At 40.7% G+C, this 6,799-nt stretch overlaps 1 gene segment (V, D, J or C); it reads left to right on the top strand.

The window, feature by feature from the left end:
- The first annotated feature begins 2,864 nt into the window (after positions 1-2,864).
- Positions 2,865-5,910, top strand: LOC308280342 (Ig lambda-1 chain C region-like). The segment is given in 2 exons: positions 2,865-2,913; positions 5,588-5,910.
- The last annotated feature ends 889 nt before the right edge of the window (positions 5,911-6,799 follow it).

Here is a 6,799-nt window from a genome sequence, read left to right as displayed (position 1 = left end):
TTCAAACTTTGTGTATCCAAGGCACATCAGTATTCATGGGGAAATTATACAATCTACAAGCAAACACGTGGCATGACATGTCATGTGAGCTTGTAGATCAGCTATTTTTGGAGATTAATATAAAGCATGAAAATGCTTATTTTAGGATTGAGAATTGAGTGCACACAAAGTACTGATATAGTAAATAAAATAAAATGTATAATGTATATATATCTTTTTTTTTTTTACTAATAACGTGTGTGGTTGGCCAACCATGAATGCAGTTGTCACTATGGTGAAAGAAATGCCCCCTTTCCATGCCATACCTGAAGGCAGCATTCAAGAGAATTGCCTTGTCCAAACTCTCCTGAACTTGAATGCAGCATCTTATGTTGAAATAATTGCCCTCTCTGTGTAGAAATCCATGTCGTACACCACATCTCCAGTATTGCCTTTTTTATGCTTAGTTTAGTGTGGTATCAAGTATGAAAATAGCCAACCTCCAAGCTTTGAACGCATTGTGAGCTTGGAGGTCTGTTATCCCTACCTCTCTAGCATTCTATGCGCGTCCCTGGTAGCAGTACTGCAACCCTCCTTGTGTGTCCTGGTACCAACAGAAGTTTGGAGAAGTTCCTAAACTCCTCATTTATTCCACAAACACCCTTCAGTCAGGAACTGCGTCCAATTTTAGTGGAAGTTGGACAGACTTCACGCTGACCATCAGTGGAGTTCAGGCTGATGATAAAGCTTTAATAGGCTACTACTGTCAGAGTTTTTATTGTGATGGTCATAGCTGTGTGTTCTAGGGCTGTCACAATTATTACATAATTGTCTAATCACAATTATTTGACATAATCGCGATTATTTTTCATAATCGTTACCACGTTAATCGTTTCCACGTTGAAAAATTTTCATATATATATTTTTTAAAGTAAAAAATTGTGGAAATAGCAGATCTACAAGCTCACAACGCGTCGCGACACGTTATAATTATTCTGAATCCATTAAATGCTAGCATAAATGCTAAGTTGGCAGCCGGACTATAACCTCCGTGGGGTGAGTCGCTAAACCTCCGGTCGAAATGATGGTCGCTCGAAAGAGCGAGATTTTACCATACCTTTGCCTTCTAGGAATTTAGTTTCAGTGAAGAGAAGATGGTAGTATCATAATGAGACAAGAGACAAGAAAAGAGACAAGAGACAAGAGAAGATGGTAGTATCATAATGAGACAAGAGACAACTTAGCTTAGAACAGATCAAACACATTGAAAGGTTTTATCTGTGATTTTGACACAGTCAATTTGAAAAATGTCTTTCTTTTTTGAGCGGTGGTCACACCGTCTCCTATACGTGGCCGTGTGTGTGGGTATCAGGGGCATACTTCTGCCGATTTAAAATGACTCCAATACGGAAGTAAAACTTCCTATGATTGGCCGCTAGTTGCGCTGTTTTCCCCCCCGGCCGATCGCAAAAAGAATTGTTCTCCATTGGATCCCATTCATTTTCCCCTTTCGTTTTCTAACCTTAATTAACATTTTCATGAATACTGCATGGTTCCTATCGCTAGTTAGAAAATGCCTTTCAATCACCATCATATTCGTTTTGTCGAAATGTGGTCCAATTTATTTTAAAATAAATGATAAAGTTGCGGGGGGGCGTGGCCAACTAAACTGATACCAGCCGGCTGTGTTCTTCTTCGTGTGCTGTATTTCGGGAGGCTCCGACCACATTCTCCCATGTATTCCTGCGGTTGCACGTGACCATTGGCAGCCAATAGCATCTCTGATGCCTTTACAATTCTATGATGGCGACACGCATTCCAAGGGGTAGAAAGGGCCATTTGCGCTGCATAGAAACCAATGGCTTCGCATCGTCCATATTTTTCTACAGTCTATGGTGGGTATGCGTGTCTGTCTGTCTGTCTGTCTGTCTGTATGTAGCCTGCAATACCTTTTCTGACCACACATGTTAAGGCAGGGGCGCTGTTGTTCAGGCCAGGCACACTCACACTCACACTCACACACACACATACACGCACGCACGCACGCACGCAAGCACGCACGCACGCACGCACACACACACACACACACAGCCTCCACCGATGATTTTTTTTAAACGTGGGCACCTGCAGCAGATAATTGAACAAACAAGGGACTCAAGGCGAAATGGCCTGAATGTGCAGTGAGGTTTTTTTTTATATGGGGTCTGTGACTATATGCAGCAGTGGATAGAATACAGTCATGTGCAGTGCTTGTGAAGCACTGCACAAGGTCATTTTGGGGGGTAGAACACGCACGCACGCGTGCAGGCGTGCGCGCGCGCACACACACACACACACGCACACACACGCACACACACACACATACACACACACACACACACACACACAGGGGTGAAATCGAGATCTGTCTGGTGTAGATAACTAATAAGACGCCTCAGGGCGACATGCGCCAATTCTTGGCCATCTGGCCAGTGATGTAGTTACCCATGGCCAGTTACCCATATATGGAGACCCTGCATGAGTGTCAACAATGTTATGTCAAAACATGCCCATATATGGGCATTACCAAATATGGGCATGGGATATGTCCTTAATAATGATGACATTGGGACAGGGATCTCCATGTTTGTTGTACGATACCACTGTCTTTTTTAATATGGGTAGTACCTATAATTCAACAGGTTATGAAATTATGCTTTAAAAAACTCTTGTTCCATGTGATGTCTCCTCCCCATATCATACAAGAAGATGATTTGCATAGAGAGGAGACTTTGTTTGAAGGACACACTTCAGTGCTCAAGGAGAGTTTATATGTACGTAGTTGTGTAAGCTGAACCCTTCATGACTGAAGGTTGTTTCTTGTGATGATAACAGCATCCAGCACCATGTCTTTGACCAACATCTTCATCTTGACATGTACTTTGTGCATTCAAGGTAAGGCCTAATATTGTCTTTCCTACTCTCTGGCTGATTATATTTATTATATTGTCGCTGTCGGATGGAAACCTTCGTCGTTTTTTATTTATCATTTTAAAAATGGGGTTTTGCCTTATATGATGAAGCAGGGCTTTACTTTGCGAAAAACGTACACATTTTAAACTTGGAGATACAAGGTTTATGCCCAACAGTGACGACATATATGTTTATAATTTGATTTTAAAATAATTAATACATGTATTTGTTTCCAGAAATATGGGGCCAGATCACAGTGACTCAGACACCATCAGTGAAAGCTGTCAATGTCGGTGACACAGTGAGTCTGGCATGCAGACTGAGTACTAGAACGTATGGTACTAGTAGTGACTGCAACCCTCCTTGTGTGTCCTGGTACCAACAGAAGTTTGGAGAAGTTCCTAAACTCCTCATTTATTATGCAAACAAACTTCAGTCAGGAACTCCATCCAGGTTTAGCGGTAGTGGAAGTGGGACAGACTTCACGCTGACCATCAGTGGAGTCCAGGCTGAAGATAAAGGTGTCTACTACTGTCAGAGTGTACACTGTCCAAGTGGTAGCTGCATGTTCACACAGTGATACAGAGTCATACAAAAACCTCCCTCAATAAAAAGAGGAAGTGACTAGAACAGCTCAATGGGTCACTATATCTTATATGATATAAGATTCATAGAATATGAAGAACTCAAAGGATCAGATGTAATCGTTGCCTGCTGTATACCTTTGACTCCTTTTAAAGAGGACAAATAAATAGATGAACAGATAATTAAACTACATAGATTCATAGACAAATACAGCATAGAAAGATGGATTGAAGCATAGGTACAGCATGTTCCCAAGACTCACAAGAAGGCTATGGATTTTTGTTGATACCCGTAAATGCTGCACTGACACTGGATAGCTCCTGCGTTTGTGCAGAAGCCCGGGCCAACCCTGGACTACACAGGGTTTACAAAAAGCTGCAACACTCACTACAAGGAACCAGGACTCCCTTTTCATGGCTAAAGCAACCACACATGGATCAGAGAGGGCTTGGGGAATTATGTGGGAGAATGGACCAGGAATCCAAATGTTTGCCGATTTGGTTCATTGACAAGAGTGCTGCGCTGCTGCGGTGTGTTCCTGGAAGAGATTGAATTGGGGGTTTGTCTGTAAAAAAAAAAGTTAAAGAACCCGTAAGTGGATTAGTGAACCAACTGATTGATGGACAACAGAATACCACAAGGAAATCCTGGGAGCTCAATGTGTGTATGTGAATAGCAGTGGCTCAGGGATAGAGCAGCTGCATTGCAACCAGAAGGTTCCCAGTTGAGCAAGACACTGAGCCCCTAATAGTTCCAGATGAGCAGGTTGGTGCCTTGCATGGTGTCCTGTGCCATCGGTGTATAATGTGTGTGAGTGGGTGAATGTAATGCACAATCTCTGTAAAGTGCCTTGGATAAAGGGGCTATATAAATGCACCATTACCGCACACTTATGTATAAATCAGACAATATATTGGTAAAAAATAATAACACTCTGGCCTACATTGTGAGCAAGACGGGGCAGAGTGGAGTCACTCAAGTGGAAAGGAGGTTTTTGTACGACGGCCTAAGCAGGCTGTACCACTGTGGTTCCCTTTCGGTGGTGGCACCAAAGTCATTGTCAGAAGTAAGTATACGTTTGTTTGTTGATGATTGAACTGTATACAAATTTGTTCTAAAATTGTGATTTGAATGCTTTTGATCCAAAACAGTTAAAATCAATGTTTAGATTTGGTTGGCATGAAATTTACTTTAATAAGCAAAATATCTGTAATATTTATAGTTTTGCATTTAGAAGCATTGAATAATCGTCAGCACAGCAAAAAAAAAAAAAAAGGTCAAAAGGTTATTTTTTTTAATTTAATGGAACAACAGTGTCATCTGTGAACAAGAGCCTTACTTACATGTACACATTCTGGTCTGTGATAATAATAGAATAATAATCATTATTACAAAGCATTTGTTCTAAAATAGTACTTACTATCTAACTATTAATTTACTGAATGTCTGACTGTAGTTTGCAGTAGTCTACAGTCATGTGCACTATACTTGTGTTACAAGTTAATAGAATCAATCTTTCTTTCTTTCTGTTCAGTCATATGCTCTACAGCAGTGGTTCCCAAACATTTTAGCCCATGACCCAAAAGAGAAATTAAACATTCACTTGGGACCCAAACTAGTGAAAACAGCAGATCTACAAGCTCACAATGTGTCTCTTTGTGCCATGCTGTGTGCTTGTAGATCTCCTATTTTCACTACTACTTCTTTCTAATTTATGGAATTTATTTGATTTTACTTTTATTTCTTAATGAAATTACTGGGGGAAAAAATCATTGAATTTGTTTTAGATTCGCTTTTTTTGGGGGGGGGGGGGGGGGGTTGAAAATGTTTTGAAATAATACATTTAAAATGTATGAAACAAAACAATTAAGGGACCCATAAAGATGTGTCCACGACCCACAAATGGGCCAAAACCACTGTTTTGGAAACAGTGCTCTACTGTTAGGCTACGCATACTGGTTTTGCCTTAGTTGTGTACACTTCCTTCATTGAGTACTTGTTTTACAGTATGCTTGTGGTACGTTCAAAGTCAAATGAAGTTGATATAATTCATGTCTTCTTTTCTGTACAGCTGGTGCCTTAGTCAGGCCCTCCGTCTCTCTGCATCCTCCGTCATCTGAGCAGCTCTCTGCTGGGGACTCGGCCACCCTGGCATGCCTGCTCAGTGGCTACACCCCCCCAGTGGCCCGGGTGAGCTGGGAGGTGGACGGGAGGCAGGTGACGGACGGGGTGCTGACCTCAGAGGAGGTGGAGAGCAACGGCCACTACGGGCGCAGCAGCACCCTGACCCTGAGCAAGGCGCTGTGGGAGCAGGGCGAGGTGTTCACCTGCAAGGTGGACCACGAAGGAAACACACAGCCCACGGAAATCACCAAGACACAGTGTGGGAAGTAGAGAGCCGTTCACACGGCGCTTCTGAAAATGTTATGGCTTTATAGAAGGAAATTAATAGCAAATAAACACATATTATGATAATGTGATGTCGTTGTTTGTTTGTCTTTAATACTGTCACAGCAGAGAGCTGCTTGTCTAAATGCTTCTAAAACTCATTACTGTTACTTTGTGTTTTTGAACGGTCATGTTAATGAAAGAGTACATGTTCAGTTTTTAGTTTGGACAATAAACCTATCGACAGTCAATAGATTGTCCAGATATCAATTAAAAATAAGATAATTCTTCTCTTATTTTTTATTGATACCTGGACAATCTCAAGACAAGAAAGATGTTATTAATTAACATTAATGAATGAATGAATTAATCCTTAACATTAATTAAGGAATGTCTTTGTTTGTCATTAATACCTACACTCAGGGGATGTAGAGAGATTTTACTGGCTTTGCTCAATGCATAATATAAGGAACCGCCTATATAAAGATGAAAGCAAATACATAAACTTTGATTAAGTAAGCATTTTGTCATTCATATTCTTAACACTGTGGGTTTTAAAAAAATGTATTTAGAGATGAGATCATCATCCAACACATAAAGATGTATGGCGTTATTGAATAAACATCAAATTAAAAAGTTGTTAAGTGAACCTTTACATCATTAATGCACTCACTGTGGAAGGAGTCAGATGGTGCAGATTAAATAATGTCATTGTTTATTTGGAATACATCGGTTCCATGAAGCGTTCTTGATATAGTGTTTTCTGTGTTTGTCAAAGCAGTGGCGTCAGTTCAGAAAGAGCTAAGGTATGGCAACATGAATGGTGTCTTACCTTAGCAACAGGCATGATACATTTATTTTAAGAAGTACATTCTATTTTCCCACCTTTTCTATG

This window comes from Nannobrachium achirus, assembly GCF_963921795.1.
Source record: "Nannobrachium achirus genome assembly, chromosome: 24".
Classification (NCBI taxonomy): domain Eukaryota; kingdom Metazoa; phylum Chordata; class Actinopteri; order Myctophiformes; family Myctophidae; genus Nannobrachium; species Nannobrachium achirus.
This window is presented reverse-complemented; position numbering and strand designations above follow the sequence as displayed.